The following is an 18,725-nucleotide window of genomic DNA, read 5'->3' as shown; positions in this document are numbered from 1 at the left end:
GGCAAACCACAAGAGCCACACTGATACCAAAGTGATGACATGGGAAAGAAGTCACTCCGGGTGGACACAAGGGATGATGGATGAGTTCTATCTCGTTAACATCCAAAATTTTTGCTTCTTTGGCCTGGACCTGTTGATCCCACTGGGAGACCCGTATCAATGTGCCTCCGTCCATTACCCTCTGCACAGAGGCTGTGGTCAGAGGAGCAGATGGTCCCAGTGGACAGCAAGCCTGCAAGGCCTGTGAAGCACTGTTCACAAGTGGTGGACCTGAGACAATCGAGGCTGACCAAGTGACGCTTGCAAGCAGCTTAACCAAGATAACTGAGGACCTCCACCGCTTGTAGCCGCATCACCAGCTAAACCACTTGCTTATACAGACGTTAGTCCTATATAGGCCCTGGGTTAATTTGGTGCCTGTGTTAATTCTGGAATCCATAGTGTGAAGCAAAACGGAGTCCATGACTCGCCCTGGACGGGGGCATGATTGGTTGCTAGTCTGATGCAGGTTACTGTGATTTATTTACTAAGAATAAATGCACAATTGATAGCAGGCAGTAAAGTGACAAAGGCAGCAGCATGCAAATGAGGATTATGATAGTGTTAATGGCCATAAGTGCAAAATTAATTTAAATCAGTCACTTAAGTTATTGGACGTAGGTGCAAGGGACCTCTTTATTCACATCTATCATAGATGGGAGACAACTCAGTACTCAATTTTATTGATTTATCTATTGATGTCTATATCATATTTAATATTGTCATTTCTCCAATATTTGTCAAATCTATTTTTAAAAGTGATTACACTTGGTGCTGCTTCTCATCGAAAACTAGAATTTCCTCAAATCCATATGTGACCTTTTAATTCATTTCTTGCTGTGACCCTTCTGTTGTTTTCTGATAATAGGAGATCAGGAGTATGTTGCACCTTGCATTTTGTAACACAAGAACTCTGTCATGTGTCAAGTTTTGTCATGTGCTGGTCATGTGAAATATGGCATGCCTGCAAACAGGACGAACAATCAGGATGTGCTAGTAGCACAATTCATCACAATTTTTGTGCTCTCAAGTTGACAAACTCTAAAATATTCATGAAGGGAATATTTGTAGCCGCATCACCAGCTCGCAGCCGCCGCGACGCTCCGCCACAGGAAAAACACCTCTGTTGGAAGCCTTAAGGACAACTTGGAACATGTCCAGCTGTTAAACAATTTCTCCTAAACTCACTCCACTGAAAGCCATCAAAAGCCGCCTGGATTTTACAAATGGTTATCAACACGGAGGTGTTTTTCCTGTGCCGCCGCACCGTGCCGGCTGCGTCCCGACGCGCGGACCCGTCCGCACATCTTTCATTAAAAAAATCTCCTTTAACAGTGGAATATCCGGATAAAATGCTGAAACCGACTTCTTCTGAAACTTCTCTGTTCTCTCACGACGTCCTGGATCAATAGAGTCTGAAATGTGGAGGTTTTCAGCTTGAAACAGGCTGACGACGGCGCCTGAGAGCGCTGCGCGACGTCTCGCACCGTGGGAAGTCCTTAAAGCGAAAGTATCACCTCAAAATCTCTCATCAGCTGTTAAAATTTTCACCGAAAACCAGCTTAATTTTTCGAACCGTGTCCACTTCGATGTGTCTGACAGGTTTAGAAAAAATTTTGATCAAACAAAGCGCCAGTCTCTCAGCAACTTCTCAGACAAAGGAATTCCGACGAGGGGCTGGACGACTCCTCCCACAAGGAGTGCTCACAGGCGAATGACGTCACCGACAGGCGTGGAAAAACTCACGCATGCGCACGAGGGTTCAAGCATGTCTGACGTAAAAACATATGAATGAAATCCATATAGTTTTTTATTAGGAGGATTTTCACTTTCAAGACTCAAAGACAGTTGTATGGACAGGGTGATTCCACACTACACTCTTTATCCCCAGATCCTGCCACCTAAGAGTCTACAAGCAGGAAGCCAGTTACTTCCCCAGTCAAAGATTATTCTCTTTTACAGCTGAATGGACTGAGACAATGCCGATGAAGTGTCACATCCAAGGACATAGACAGGTAGCATACCCAGGAATTAAACCCCTGTGCATCATTTGGTAGCTCAACTCCTATCCACTGAGCTGTCCGTGATGTGTTGTAAGCTGTCAAATTGCACCAGTAAGTATACTGAGCACAGATTCCATCATCGTGTATTTTTAAATTTGATATATGAAAGCATTTTGTTTGGTTTTCATTTTATGAAATGGGTAGGCTGTGCAAATTTGGTTATTTGCATTTATTTCTGAACATATTTCAAATTCTGTACTTAAACTATAGGAGTGCCAAAAATTCTGATGAGGGCTGTAATTGGGTTGCTGCTGCTTTTGGCTCCTCCTCTTCTCTCAGGATTAACATCCCATTACGTTCAGCTTTGGTACATTTTATGTGAAAAGTGCCAATGCAATGAATTACACTGCATCTGTGCATGCACCAGGCAGGCTTTCTTGAGTTGAGAATTTATCTGATTTTTACCAACGATGAACTGGGAATCCTAAATGAGGGTATCTAGGATGACTTAAAATTTGAGCATGAGCATGAACAAAATCATTTTGAGCAGAAAATGCATGTCTTACACATTTTGAGCCAAAAACAGATGCTATACTATACCATACTTCTATTATGTTTGTTCGGTAATTCCAAATCTTTTGTCCACGTAGAGCAGCCTTTTTCAAACGTGGTCCCCCTGCTTGTCTGTGAGTGACCCCTAGTGGTATGTGAGTATATTGGTGAAAAATCACATTCCCCTCCTCTCAGGATTAACACCCAATTACGTCCAGCTTTGGTACATTTTATGTGAAAAGTGCCAATGCAATGAATTACACTGCATCTGTGCATGCACCAGGCAGGCTTTCTTGAGTTGAGAATTTATCTTATTTTTACCAACGATGAACTGGGAATCCCAAATGAGGGTATCTAAGATGACTTAAAATTTGAGCATGAGCAGGAGAGCCTGCGGCATCGTCAGGGACTCCTCACACCCCGGTCACCGCCTATTTGAACTCTTACCTTCTGGGAGGTGCTTTAGAACAATAAGGAGTAAAACAAACAGACTGAAAAACAGCTTCTTTCCAAGAGCTGTTGTTGCCCCGAATGCCTCAACCCCACTGTAACAGTCTTTTTATAACTTCATATTTTTATATGTCTTTTTATAACTTTTATATGCACTATGCATTATTTGATTTTGTTTTTTTGTTGTTTTTTTTTGCACTGCTTTTTCTTTTAAGAGCTGTTTTTGAATTTCGTTGAGCCCCTGAGGAACAATGACAAATAAAGAATTCTGATTCTGATAAACAAAATCATTTTGAGCAGAAAATGCATGTCTTACACATTTTGAGCCAAAAACAGATGCTATACTATACCATACTTCTATTACGTTTGTTCGGTAATTCCAAATCTTTTGTCCACGTAGAGCAGCCTACTAATATATTGTTGGAGTGGTAAACAAACATATTTAGATTTGAGAGTTTAGTTTAGAGAGTTTTGTTGTTTGGGAGATTTATCATCATTATTATTATGTGCACCAAGCACATAATAAAATGGTCGGCATTTGTCTGTCTGTCTGCTAGCAGGATTATGTCGAAACTACTGCACAAATTGTTATGTGCAGACGCGAATTGAGGAGCGCGACCAGCATCTGACTGAACCCAGCGCTAAAATAACCAGAAAGCGGTTCCAAAAACAAAACAAATTTATTTCCCTTTTGTGCAATAATTGTGTACAACATAAATGTGCGGTTATCTGGCGAGGTGAAGGACGGCGCGCTCTCCAGCGCCCAAATGGATCGAAGCCCGACGCTTCTGGACCCAGACTCACCGCCGAACACCCCCCAGGTGGACACGACAAACTGACTCCGTGAAGGATGGAAAAGGTGAGGTAAGTCAACAGCTACAACAAATATCCTTCAAAGGCACACACTATCAGCAACACATTCAGGTCTGAATTTAAGCTTTATGTAAATGAGCAGCTTCTCACAACAGGTGGAGGATCATCATTCCGTACGCCACGGCAGTGAGAAGCGAGCTGCACAATTCTCATCAATGTTCAAATATACTGCGTAACAAAATATCAAATTACTGTTAACACTTATTCGGACAATCATCACCTCTGATGTGTGCTGACAGCATGTGTCCCTCACCCGTCCTCCTTCACAGGCACGATGTGTCAAACCCAGGCGCGGTCCTCAGCGTCTCACAAAGAAACGTCACAAGGTCGAGTTCCCGGCAATTCTGCTTGAACCACTCATGGCTTAAATGCAGAACGCCATCTCATTATCTGCTTCAGCTGAAAGTCTTTAAGTTTACACGTGAGCATCATCCACAGGTGCTGCGAGTAATGCTGATGAGGGTGAAGGACTCTTCTGCCAGCACCGTCTCCACAGACAAAAACCAGTTTGCATACCACCTGGAGAGCAAAGAAAAGAAAACAACACCAAAATGTCCAGCCAAACCCCCCAACACACAACAGTACCCCCCCATCAACGGGAAGCCTCCCGGCGACCGAACAGACCAGGCCCGAGAACAGCACCTCCCTCCGGGGTCCATGACAGAAAGCAGACGGCAGGATAGGGCACCACGGCTGGAAGGCCGGCTGGCATCAACAAAAACCCCAAACAAGTCCCATATACAACCCAACATAGAAGAAAAACACAAAACCCACCCAAACCCTCCCCAGGGGACCATCCCATCCAACCCCGGGAAGAAAAGAAAAACTCCCAAATGCAATAACCCAACACAGCCCCAACAACACAATACCAACGTAAATTCACAAAGAAAAATAACAAACAACCCCCCCGAGAACGACTTGCAGAGCCCAACACCCCCCAGAAGACCTTTACCGCCAGTTCCAGGAGTAACAGCCAAAGCCGGAATCCCACAGAGGTCCCCAGGTATTCATGGAGCAAAAGCGCCCCCCAGAGGACCGTACAATCAACCCCAGGAGGCACCCTCCCCACAACCCAGGAACCCCAGACCCGGCCCCACTTGGCTAGTCGGCCCCACAAGCCAATTCCCCCCCCCCCCCCCCCCCCCCAGAAGACCGTCCCATCAACCCTGGAGGTGGCACCTGGAAGGAAACAAAAAAAAAAAAACACAAAAATCCAACCCCCAGCGGACTTCATTAAACCACCCCGGGGGCAAATAAAACAACCGGCAAACCCTGTTACCCCCCCCCCCCCAGCACACCGAAAGACCCCAGATCACTCCCAGAGCCTATCGTCAGCTCAATTTTGGCGAACGGCACAAAACTACCAAGCTGGGGAAGGAAACAGGAAAAACTAACCCAGTCCCATCCCCGAAGCGCAGCGGAAAACTGGAAAGACGTCCGGTGCCCAACCCGACCATACCACTAGCCTATCGGGAGGGGTGGAACTACCGAAATGGCGAACGGCAACAGATCGGCCCACCACTCCGACTGAGGTATGTTCCCGCTGCACCACACCCCGGTAACACCAATGACGAACGGTCAAAGGCCCACCGGGGCTGGAGAGGAACCGGGGATCAACCAAACACAAAAAAAATGCCCCTGACAACCCCCCCCCCCCCCCCCCCCCCAGGTGCAGAGGTTTTCTGAGAAATGCTCAGCGTAACCAACCTGCACCACCCCACAACCCAAAAGACAAACGGTCTTATAGCATGTGAGGTTGGGGTTAGGGAAACAGGGAAATTAAAACAACAAAACAAAACGACCCAATCGTCAAACAAAAATTACCTAACTTCAAATAATGATTACCTGAGTCCAGCCGAGCTCCGAACCGCCAGTCGTTCACTCCACCAGAACCGCCTCTAAATCCCCAAACAATTTATAACCCCTTACATGAAAACAAAAAACAGCCCAAATAACTAAACAACCAAAGATCTGCACCCCCTTTTTTTTTTTTTTTTTTTGTGTCCATTATTATGCCTGTCTAAGAACACCTGGAGATACGTCATTGTTCTCTTTCTTGACGCTTATGTGACCAGGGCAACATGGCGGCTTCAGCTCGTCCGAGCTGCATGGGCTCATCTGCAAGAGGAGCCAGAGGTCCCGTCGGAGGAGTCTCTGTGGGGCGAAGAAGAGGCAGCCCTGATCTGTGTCGGGGAAAGCCCCGAGATGAAAAGACCCGCTCTGATGTCCGCCCTCTCTCGCCTCCACGCTCCTTTATCCGATCATCTAGACGAATAGCCAAAGATATCAGCTCATCTGAATCTTTTGGTTCGTCACGGACTGCTAGCTTGTCTTTTAATGAATCGTTCAAACCATGCACAAACACTCCTCTCAAAGCTGCGGCATTCCAACTGGACTGAGCAGAAAAAATTTGGAAATCCACAGAATAATCCGCCGCACTCCGCCTCCCCTTGGGTGACAGAGTTATCTGCACCGGTATCGATAGTGCCGCAGCTGGAGCAGCAGGAAGCAGAACGGCTTGCGCTGCAAGCTCCGTAATGCGAGCATCTGTTTGTTTAATTTGATTTACGAGAGGCCGTAATTGCTCCCATATCTTCTTCAAGTATTCTTGAACTTTTTCAGCAAAAGGAACCGCTTCTGCCGCTGGGTCCATTTTGGAATGGCCGGGAACTACTGTTATGTGCAGACGCGAGTTGAGGAGCGCGACCAGCGTCTGACTGAACCCAGTGCTAAAATAACCAGAAAGCGTTTCCAAAAACAAAACAAATTTATTTCCCTTTTGTGCAATAATTGTGTACAACATAAATGTGCAGTTATCTGGCGAGGTGAAGGACGGCGCGCTCTCCAGCGCCCAAATGGATCGAAGCCCGACGCTTCTGGACCCAGACTCACCGCCGAACACCCCCCAGGTGGACACGACAAACTGACTCTGTGAAGGATGGAAAATGTGAGGTAAGTCAACAGCTAGAACAAATATCCTTCAACGGCACACACTATCAGCAACACATTCAGGTCTGAATTTAAGCTTTATGTAAATGAGCAGCTTCTCACAACAGGTGAAGGATCATCATTCCGTACGCCACGGCAGTGAGAAGCGAGCTGCACAATTCTCATCAATGTTCAAATATACTGCGTAACAAAATATCAAATTACTGTTAACACTTATTCAGACAATCATCATCTCTGATGTGTGCTGACAGCATGTGTCCCTCACCCGTCCTCCTTCACAGGCACGATGTGTCAAACCCAGGCGCGGTCCTCAGCGTCTCACAAACGAACGTCATAAGGTCGAGTTCCCGGCAATTCTGCTTGAACCACTCATGGCTTAAATGCAGAACGCCATCTCATTATCTGCTTCAGCTGAAAGTCTTTAAGTTTACACGTGAGCATCATCCACAGGTGCAGCTAATAATGCTGATGAGGGTGAAGGACTCTTCTGCCAGCACCGTCTCCACCGACAAAAACCAGTTTGCATACCACCTGGAGAGCAAAGAAAAGAAAACAACACCAAAATGTCCAGCCAAACCCCCCAACACACAACACAAATTTTGACAAAATTTTCACTACAGATAGATATTAGACAGTGATACGGATCCAGATGCTGGATTAAAATTTCACTTTATATTGGCTCTGAAGGATTACATCAAAACTACTTAATGGATTTTCATCAAATGTTCACCACACATCGGTGTTAGGCCTTGGAAGACTCCATTAAATTGTGGAGGTGATCTGGATCCAGATTCTGGATCAGGATTTCACTTTGTAGACTTTTAAGGATTACATCAAAACTACTTCATGGATATGACATCACAGTGTAAAACCAAGATCAGGAAGACACTATTTTGTTTCAGCTTGTGAATTAAATATCAGATTGCAACATCCTGATCAGTTGGACCATTCTGGATCAGTATGCAATTATTGCATTGTGTTGTGGAATCCAGATCCAGGTAAAGTCCGGTTCACGATGTGACTCACATACCTGTTATTTTAAAGTGGATATGACACTTAAAGACAACATAGTCTTATTACATGTAACAAAGGTTATATAATTTTGTCAACCTAAGCATTTTGGGAAAATGGACGCAGTTCTCCCATATATACAACATTTGAAAGTCCCGCCACTGAAAAATCTGCATGCCCTGTGACCAGCTTCCCGCTAAGCACAAAACCAGAAATATCTCACTGCCTGTAGACCATATCGACTTGCATGCTTGGCGGCCGTTGTTTACACTTTTTTTAGTGGCAGAAACATCCGAAAGATACGGCTCGAATCTGTAGGGTCTAATCACTACTGCGACATCCTCAGGATCCGAGTCAGTCTCGATTTCCTCACAGAAACAATCCACACTTGAAAAGGAGTCAGAAAAGTTCTTGATCTCGTCACTGTCCATGCTGAGGCCCATCTGTTCTTGTTGTCAATCGAACAGACAACGATGGGACTCTACAGGCTGTGACTTCACGGCATCACGTGACCGCTGATGGAATGCTGTCATCGTGCTTTCCAAGAAACACACTTTTGAGAAGATGTACAAACTTTATTTCTCAGTGATAATGATTAAAACCACTTTCAACTTACTATACTGGATGTATATTTTTTATATTTATATCAGTTTTACCTAATTTTTAGGTGTCATATCCACTTTAAGGACCTCATCAAAACTATTTTTAAAAAGGTACAGATGCAGAAATGTTCATAAATATGTTTGACACTTGTTAAATGTATTAGAAATACTGTTAGAAGCCATTTTCAGTAGGTACAGACTAGATACATGACACTTAAAAAAGGCAGTTAATAAAGTCACCACTGTGACTTTGCACTGAGAGGATTAGACATGAAAAGGACCCAAATGACGGACCTCAGCATGACCGTCTCTGGGCACTTCTGGAATCCACCAAATTTGGCACAAACCTGGTTGAAAACCAAATTCTTTGGCCGTGATCTTTGTCATAAAAGAAGGGAAATTTGGGATCAGACTTTATTCGCAAACTAAATTCGGTAGAAATCAGCAAAACAGGCAGACAGGCATGTCCTTGGACTCAAATTTGATCTTGCTCTCCAAGTCAAGAAACCATTTCCAAATGTGGGCTAAGTGTGATGCAAATCAGACTGGGAAAATTCTTTAACTATTGATCATTGAGCCTGTGACCTTGACCCCAGTAATTAACCTTTGGCAAATCCAGTCTTGCATGGGTAATTCATTGTCCCATCTGACATGTGTGCCAAGTTTGGTGATTACTGGCCTGAAAATCTGTTTTGACCATTAACAAGAATGACTGTGACTTACCCCCCCCCCTCCCAAATTAATAATAATAATAATAATGATGATGATGATAAGGGCAAATCTGGGGTTAACCTTTATGCACACAGCAATTCCAGTGGCAACCAGGCAACCGAGCCTAGAGGAGAAGCAGAACAAAAGACAAACATTGTTCAAATTATAATATGACATTCTTGGATTTGGTATTGATTTATTTGGAAAAATTTCAAACAAGCAACAATACAAATATGAATTATTACTGCATATAAAATATACTTTCCAATGTTGTCCTTATGTTAGTAAGTATGACCTTGTCCAATGTTTTGTTTTATAAGTGAAACTCTAAAGAAAGGAAACCACTACTCTGTGAAAAAAACGCAAACATGACAGGTAAGGAAATGTTTCATTATCACATTTTCACCAATATTTGAAGGTTTTTTGTTTTTGGCTCTGCACACCAGCATTCATGCACAGTACTGTATTCAGCCATATGTGTCCATGATCAAATCTAAAAATTATCTGACAAAACGTATCGGAAGGTAATTGGTCCAATGATGGTTTTCAAAGGATCTGAAAAGCTAATCCAGCTTTAATGATGACGTCACTATAGTCTGAAAAGCATGTATCTGCGTGTCTCCGATGCCAAAACCTATAGATATTGGCCCTCTTGGTTCATGTTTACCAAAAGACAAAAAAAAAAAACTGTCTAAAGGATGCCTCGGTGGGATGCAAAAGCCTGCAATTCGCAAAGTAACCTTCCAAACTGACAAAAAATAACGGTAAGCAAGAGCCTTTTCACCAAAGCTCAGGACCAATAGCACACTGTGTGGATGGTCACCTATACCTGCCCACTGAACCCACAAGGGTTCGAGATGCTGAGCACCAGGACCTGCATTCGGTATGGCTGAAATTTTCTCCATTTTGACTCAGCACACTAGATCTTGGATGGTAGCCACTTGTCTGAAATGTGTTTTCACCAAGACCCGCTTTCATTTCAACCCTCCCTTTATTCTTCAGGTGTGGTCGATGGTCATCCACAAACAAGGAATACACACATCTCTCTTTGGGCATTGAGCACGATGCCTCAGTCAGCAATTTGTTGCAGAATTTCCTCATGGTATGTGACTTTTGGATTGGCTTTCATATGAATAAATACAGTATGCATAGACTAGCTAATTTAAGGTGTCTCCAGTTTAGGCCAGGCTGTCCAAAATACTATCTCTCTAACATTTGACACCTTATAAAACACAACACATGGATTGAAATCCATGTTGCCAAGAGCACTGGTGTCTCCCAATGCAAACTGTGTCAGGCATTTGGACCCAGAGTGATTCCAAGACTCTTATGTGTCAGCAAACAAGTGTTTCATAAAGAGTATCCAACCATCATCAACAAGATAATTTAAGAAGAGATTATGTTTTGTATGTTGTCTTCTGTAGAAAAGTCGAGTGGAGTACCCCAGCCAGTGTGATTCTCAGATATCAACAGTTAAGTCCTTCTCATCCCTGCCAAAGTGAGTAATTCAGACTCCCACACACTGACCAAAAGAAAAACTAAAATAGAAATTGCATTGTCTACGTGTCCCAGTTGTAAATGGGTACTGGCCTCGGATGGTAACCTGAGATGGACTGGCGTCCCATCCAGGGGAGAGTTGTCATCTCTGATATGCCTCATGCTGTGGAATTTGGAGACAATTACACCACAAACAGGCCTCCGATTGACCTTCGAGCCATCTCATTGCATGTCTCCATGTGTTTTAATAGTCTTCTCTCTCTCTCTCTTTGTGCCGCACTACACAATTAAGAAAGCAACCACATCCCAATCATACACTCACCAGAACTAATGATCAATGCAACACCCAGAAGTCCTGAAATGGTAAATTTTGACCGTTTTCTCCCTGAAGTTTCAATGTGTATGTAACTAAATGCTGTACAATTAATTGTTTTTATGGTACTGCACGTTACTCTCTTATGAGTCCGTTACTCTCTTATGAGTCATCAGTCATTTTGGCAGTACTGCTGACTCAGGTAAGTCTTTGGTACCTCTTACTCTTTGCTGATGAGTCAAGTCATTCGATTTTAATATTCAGTGTATCCGCTGGTGTGTAATTTTCACAACATGTCTCTCCTTCTCCCCCTCGATACCCACCCCATCTGATCAGTCTGATCGCTTGACAGTCACAGTTTCATGAAAAATGTTTCTCTGGAGGAAAGTTCAGGGCTGTGCGGATTCCGCGGATTTCATCATGGGGAGGGGAGGTGGGGTGTTAGTGATGTATTCTTTAATCGTGATCATCACTGAGTTTTTACAATGCTTATCGCAAAGTGTTCTCTTTGTTTACACACTGATCTGTGTGTTACAGATACAAATCAGTTTCCTCGGATCCGCAGAGTTTCGCAGAGCTTTCAAAATCTCTAAAGTGCATTGAGGACTTCATCAAAAATATTGGTCCAAAGGTACACATACACATGCAGAAACATGCCTAATCTTTAGGGTCACTGAGCATAAATGTGTTTGACACTTTTAAATATATTTTGAGTAATGTCAGAAGCCTTTTTAAGTAGATGTGGTACAGATACACAGTATTTAAAAAGCAACCAGTCTGACTTTACATTTTAAAATGACTAATCTACTCAGTAATTATATCTGTGAGCATGAAGGCGTAAGTGCGATAGTAATCCACCAGTGACTGACCTCTGGTCTAGTGGTTAAATGATCTTGCCCAAGAGCCCTTTGTCATTTACTGGTCTGACAGGGAATTGAGATCCTGTCATGCCGGAAAATGAAGAAAGGCCCTTGGGTAAGCGATTGAAACAGGTATACCTAATAAAGTGGCAGGTGAGTGTAAATCTGTCCATTTACAATACGTACTGTGAAAATCTAAGTTTTGGGCAAATGAAGCTGACGTTTACTGAAAAAAAAACTGAAAAACACGTGCACAACCTCTGGGGTTGACCTTCATCTACATAATGTTTGGTGGCATATCATACTTACAGTATTGATATTTTTGTATTTAGTATAGATTTATTAGTGGAAGATTAAAAGCAAAAACAAATATAAATAATTATTGCATATAAAACACATTTAGTTCCAGTGTGATCCTTCTGTCAATAAGTCTGTGCTTGTCCAATGTTGTGTTTAACTGTGTTATTTTGTCTTTTAAGCTTCACGATAAACTACAGGAAGGACTACTCGATGGGAAAGCGATGGTGAAGAAAAGCAACAAGGTAAGGAAATACTGAAATTTTCACGTGTGTGAAGTTTTTATAACCCTGCACACCAGTGTTCATGCACAATATCATAATCACACTATGTGGCCTGACTGTCTGACAAATAGCTTTCCTACCAATAATGCATGCTGGGTTTGCATTGCACCTCTGATGCAAAACTATATTTGGCCTTCAAACAATGATATTGTTGGAAAGGGTCGTAACACGGACCCGCAACAGGCGTCCTCTCATGCTTGAAGCCCGCACTCCAAGCAGGTGCCGACTGGTGGTGGTGGGCCAGCAGTACCTCCTCTTCACGCGGCCCACACAACAGGACCCCCCCCTCAACGGGCGCCTCCTGGCGCCCGACCAGGCTTGTCCGGGTGTCGGCGGTTAGAAATCGGCCAGGAGGGCCGGGTCCAGGATGAAGCTCCTCTTCACCCAGGAGCGTTCTTCGGGTCCGTACCCCTCCCAGTCCACCAGATATTGAAAACCCCGGCCCTTCCGACGGACGTCCAGGAGCCGGCGATGATACGGGCAGGAGGTGGTACGGGTCCAGGAGTGCAGAGAGGTGAGGCGTGGTATGGTTTTTATCCTTGAGACATGAAACACATGGGTGAATCCGCAGTGAAGCTGGGAGTTTCAGCTTCACTGCGGCCCGGGACTGAGGATCTTGAGTATGAGAAAGGTCCGATGAACCGGTCTTTGAGCTTTTCTGATTCAACCGCAGTGGGATGTCCTTGGTTGATAACCACACCTCCTGCCCAGGCTGGTTGCAGGGGCCGGGGAACGCGGCGATCTGCATGGGCCTAGCCCTCGTCCGGGCCTGCAACAGGGCAGAACGGTGTGGTCCGCCACACCCGGCGGCACCTTCGCAGGTGGGCCTGGACCGAGGGGACCCCGACCTCTCCCTCCACAAGTGGAAACAATGGGGGCTGATACCCCAAACAGCCTCGAAAGGGGAGAGGCCGGTAGCAGGATGAGACCTGGCTATTGGGGCATACTCGATCCAGGCCAGATGGTCACTCCAAGCCGCCGGATGCGCGGAGGGTACGCAGCCGGAGAGCCTGTTCCACACTCCTGGTTCGCCCGCTCTGCCTGGCCGTTCGTCTGTGGGTGATACCCGACGCGAGAGACTCACGGTTTGCCCCCAGTTCCTTACAAAAACTCCTCCAGACCTGCGAGGAGAACTGGGGACCCACGATCCGAAACGATTGTCCGATGGTATCCAATGCAGACGCACGACGTGGTGGACCAGGAGGTCTGCTGTCTCCTGGGCCGTCGGGAGCTTCGGGAGGGCCACGAAGTGGGCCGCCTTGGAGAACCGGTCCACTATCGTGAGGATGACGGTGTTACCCTGGGACTGGCGGGAGGCCGTGACGAAGTCCAGGGCCGATGTGAGACCAGGGGCGATGAGGCACAGGCAGGGGCTGGAGGAGGCCCCTGATCTTGTGATGATCTGCCTTGCCCTAGCACAGGTGGTGCAGGCCTGGACATAGTCCCGGACGTCGGCTTCCAGTGACGCTCACCAGAAGTGCTGCTGGACTACTGCCACGGTCCTACGCACTCCTGGGATGACAGGAGAGCTGGATCCGTGGCAGAAGTTCCAAGACGGCAGCCCTGGCTTCTGGTGGGACGTAAGTCTGTTCTTAGGGACCGTTTCCCGGGTCCGGGTTCCTGGTCAGGGCCTCCCGGATGGTCTTCTCCACGTCCCATGTGAGGGTGGCCACGACAGTGGACTCGGGAACGATGGTCTCGATGGGGTCTGACCAACTCAGCCTTGGCTTCCTCTTCGTGCACCCGGGACAGTGCGTCGGATCGTGGTTTCTAGTCCCGGGACGGTAGGTGATCCGGAAGTCAAAGCGTTCCAAAGAACAGGGACCAGCGGGCTTGCCTGGGGTTCAGCCGCTTGGCGGTCCGGTATGTACTCCAGGTTCCGATGGTCCTGTTGAAAACCGTTGAAAGGCACCGTAGCTCCCTCCAACAGGTGTCTCCCACTCTTCAAGAGCCTCCATTAACCGCGAGGAGTTCCCGATTGCCCACGTCATAGTTGCGTTCAGCGGGGGTCAACCTGCGGGAAAAGTAGGCACATGGATGGAGAACCTTGTTGGACTCCCCGCTCTGGGACAGAATGGCTCCTATCCCTGAGTCAGAGGCGTCCACCTCCACTATGAACTGGCGAGTAGGATCAGGCTGCACCAGAATGGTGCAGACGAAAACCGGCGTTTCAACTCCCTAAACGCGGCTTTGCCACCGATCCCGACCAAGTGAAGGGGACTTTTAGTGGAGGTCAGGGCAGTCAGGGGGCTAACAACCTGACTGTAACCTTTAATGAACCTCCGGTAGAAATTTGCAAAGCCGAGGAACTGTTGCAGCTTCCTACGGCTTGTTTGGTTGGGGCCAATCTCTCACCGCCGCAACCTTGGCCGGATCCGGGGCGACGGAGTTGGAGGAGATGATGAACCCCAGGAAGGACAAAGAAGTGCGGTGGAACTCACACTTCTCGCCCTTCACAAACAACCCGGTTTTCTAGTAACCGCTGCAGGACCTGATGTACATGCTGGACATGAGACTCAGGGTCCGGAGGAAAAGATGAGTATATCATCCAGATATACGAAGACAAACCGGTGCAGGGACGTCCCGCAAGACGTCATTAACCAATGCTTGGAACGTCGCGGGGGCATTAGTGAGGCCGAACGGCATGACCAGGTACTCAAAATGACCTAACGGGGTGTTAAATGCCGTCTTCCATTCGTCTCCCTTCCGGATCCGAACCAGGTGGTACGCATTCCTAAGATCAAGTTTGGTGAACATTTTGGCTCCATGCAGGGGCGTGAACACCGAATCTAACAGGGGCAACGGGTATCGATTGCGAACCGTAATCTCGTTCAGCCCTCTGTAGTCAATGCATGGACGGAGTCCGCCGTCTTTTTTACCCACAAAAAAGAAACCCGCACCCATCGGGGAGGTGGAGTTCCCAATCAACCCAGCGGCGAAGGAGTCCCGGATGTAGGTCTCCATCGATTCGCGTTCCGGACGTGAGAGGTTGTACAATCTGCTGGACGGGTACTCAGCGCCCGGAATCAAATCGATGGCACAATCGTACGGTTGGTGTGGGGGAAGAGTGAGTGCCAGATCTTTGCTGAAGACGTCAGCAAGATCGTGGTACACCTCGGGCACCGCCGTCAGATTGGGGGGGACTTTGACCTCCTCTTTAGCTGTAATTCCAGGTGGAACCGAGGATCCAAGACACTCCCGGTGGCAGGTTTCGCTCCACTGGGTCACCACCCCAGACGGCCAATCAATCCGGGGATTGTGCTTCACCATCCATGGAAATCCCAGAATCACTCGGGAGGTAGAAGGTGTTACATAAAACACAATCTCCTCCCTGTGATTCCCAGACACAACCAAGGTTACTGGCTGTGTCTGATGTGTAATTAACGGGAGTAGAGTGCCATCTAGTGCTCGTACCTTCAATAGTGAAGGCAGGGCCACCAGAGGAAGCCCTACTTCCCTGGCCCATCTTGTGTCCAGCAGATTCCCTTCTGACCCCGTGTCTACCAGTGCTGGGGCGTGAAGGGTTAAATCCCCACTCAGGATTGTTACTGGGATTCGTGCTGATTTATGGGTTTTCCCTGTGTACATATTATGGCCCACCCTTAACCCAGTTCCTAAGGATGGGCGTTGGAGTTTGATCGTTTGGGGCAGTCTTTTAACATGTGCTCACAAGAGCCACAGAAAAAACACTCCCCGCGGGCCAGCCTCCTTTGTCTGATATTTAATTTTAATTTGGCCCTGCTCGTGTCCATAGCTTCGTCAGCAGGGGGAGCTGTTGCCACACGGAGCCCTCTGGCTTATGTAAGCTTCAGGGGACGGTGGGGGGGTTTGTTGAACGGCCAGTGGAACGTCTATCTGTGGCCCAGAGCCAGCAGGAGGAGTCACTGCAACAGCGCTCGAGTCGCGCGCTTCCACTCTGGCGGTGAGAGCCTCCACTCTCCGATTGAGGACTGCATTCTGCTCGGTTACCAGATTTAACTGAGCGGTGAAAGCAGTAAGGATTTGCTGCAGATCACTTACCACGCCTCCTGCTGATGCCTGCGCTCCTTGTTCTCCCATTGGCTGTTCAAGCTGTGGTTGACGCCCCTCGGGATCCATGACGAATGGTCGAGAAATCCTGTTGGGAAAGGGTCGTAACACGGACCCGCAACAGGGGGCGCAAATGAACGGACAATGGATAAGACAAAGAGCAACAATTTAATGTTGTGAATCGCACAACTAAATACAGACACAGATAATGCCAATTGTACACAAGGTGACGTGCGGGCAGGCTCGAAGATAGGAGACCTCTGGCGATCGGAGAGCCGGGACCCACACAGCTTCCACCACCAACGGCCTGAAGAACACCGGAGCCGCCAAGTCCTGAGTCCCCAGGTGGTCACCGTCTTCGGTTGCAGACCCTGGTACTGCTGGCAGAAGATGACAAAACAGTTATGGTGAGTGTGTATCCACACACCCAGTAATCCTTTTTCTGCAGGTCTTCAAGGAGGGAAAACCTCCACCTCCGAAATAGGAACACTCTAGCAGCTCCTGTCAGTCACTTATCTGGATGGAGTGGGAGGCGAAGACGTCGCTGCTCCCACTACACGCCACTCCAGTTATCTCCGACTTCAGGAAAAAGGCTGCATGACAAAGATCAGGTTTAAGACACAGTCTTACCTCACAGCGGAGAAATTACCTTCAACTGTAGTTGATTTCTCGGCGAGGATGGGGAGTAATGATCCGGCTTTTGTAGAGCTGGTGGTGATTGGTGACAGCTGGGTAAACGAGTGACAAGCTGTCACTCTCTGTCTCAGCGCCCTCTCATGCTTGAAGCCCGCACTCCAAGCAGGGCGCCGACTGGTGGTGGTGGGCCAGCAGTACCTCCTCTTCAGCGACCCACACAACAGATATTGCTCTTTTCATTTGTATATTTTGTGTCATATACTCAAGTTTTGCAGCATAATTGAATGTTAACACTAGTTTTGCTTATCAGTCAAGTTGTGTATCCTTGTGTTTGTGTCTGCCCATGTAGGGAAAAAGACCAGACTCAACAATGCCTCGGTGGGAAGCCACAGCAATTTGACAAAATAAATGATTTTCACTCCTGTGGGTAAGCACCATTACCAATACACATTTTCACCTGTTTGTTCACATGCATCTCTGTCGAACTTTTTACCCCATTTGAAAGTTTTGGTGTTTTTAAGCACCGTTTCTGATTATTGCAGGGGTATTGATGCTGTTGACAGCATTCAACTTGCATTCAGTCATTCTTTTTGTGTGTTTCAGGTTGCCAAATTTAGGACAGAGTTGCTACCTGAATTCTGCACTGCAAGGCCTCCTGACACTGAAACCGTTTCTTCACAATATTAAAAGACAGTTGATGATTTGGCATTCACTTCCTGAAGCTGATATCATCAAGTAAAACACCACCCCATGACTCTTCCAGCTGTCCAACAGCTTTCACATTTCACAACGTTGTGGTCAATTCTTTTTTTTGTTGTTGTTGTTTTTGTCTAGAAACTCCGAAGAAGACCAGGGCACAAAGTTATAGATGCGCTTCGAAAGCTGAAGAAGGTCGTGTCTCAGTCTTACTCACAGTTTGAAGACAACAGTCAAAAAGTGAGTTATCTTTGCCTCCAGTGTCATTTTATTTATTTGATACTGATGCACTTACCAGTGAGTTTTGAGCTTTGCGCATTTCTGTGTTTGTGCAGGACACTCACGAGTTCCTGACGTGCATGCTTCATCAGAGAAGTTCCCTCTCACCAATGCTCAGGTCAATAGGAGACAGCATGGGTGTCACCTATACCTGCCCCATTGAAACCCACATGGGCTTTGAGATGCTGAGCATCAGGACCTGCATTCGGTATGACTGAAAACCTCTTCATTTTGGCTCAACACACTAAATCTTGGACAGCAGCCACTTGCATGATGTGTTTTCACCAAGAACTGCTTTTATTTAAACCCTCCCTTTATTCTCCAGGTGTGGTCGACAATCGTCCAGACAGGAGGACTTCACGCAACTCTCCTTGGACATTAAATGTGATGCCTCAGTCAGCGATTTGCTGCAGAATTACCTGATGGTATGTGACTTTTGGATTGGCTTTTTGACCATCCAAATTAGAATTTAAGATGCTGATTCAGAGTATCCAAACTTCATTTTTAAATGGTTGTTTTGTCTGTTGTCTTCTGCAGGAGACCGAGGTGGAGTACCACTGCCAATGTGGGTTCCAGATGGCAAGAATGCAACTGTTCTTCAAATCCCTGCCAAGGTCAGTACCTCAGCCTCCACAACACTGCCA

At 46.6% G+C, this 18,725-nt stretch overlaps 1 long non-coding RNA gene across 1 annotated transcript; it reads right to left on the bottom strand.

Annotated features, from left to right (window-relative positions):
- Nucleotides 1-513: 513 nt before the first annotated feature.
- On the bottom strand, nt 514-9,092 carry LOC117509763. The gene is made up of 3 exons (XR_004560506.1): nt 8,955-9,092; nt 8,452-8,458; nt 514-526 (listed from the first exon to the last, which is right to left on the bottom strand). It is a non-coding gene; the product is annotated as an uncharacterized LOC117509763 (long non-coding RNA).
- Between the last annotated feature and the right edge of the window lie 9,633 nt (nt 9,093-18,725).

Source organism: Thalassophryne amazonica, chromosome 5 (assembly GCF_902500255.1).
Source record: "Thalassophryne amazonica chromosome 5, fThaAma1.1, whole genome shotgun sequence".
Taxonomy (NCBI): domain Eukaryota; kingdom Metazoa; phylum Chordata; class Actinopteri; order Batrachoidiformes; family Batrachoididae; genus Thalassophryne; species Thalassophryne amazonica.
Note: the sequence above shows the minus strand (reverse complement) of the source record. Positions and strands in the feature narration are given on the sequence as shown.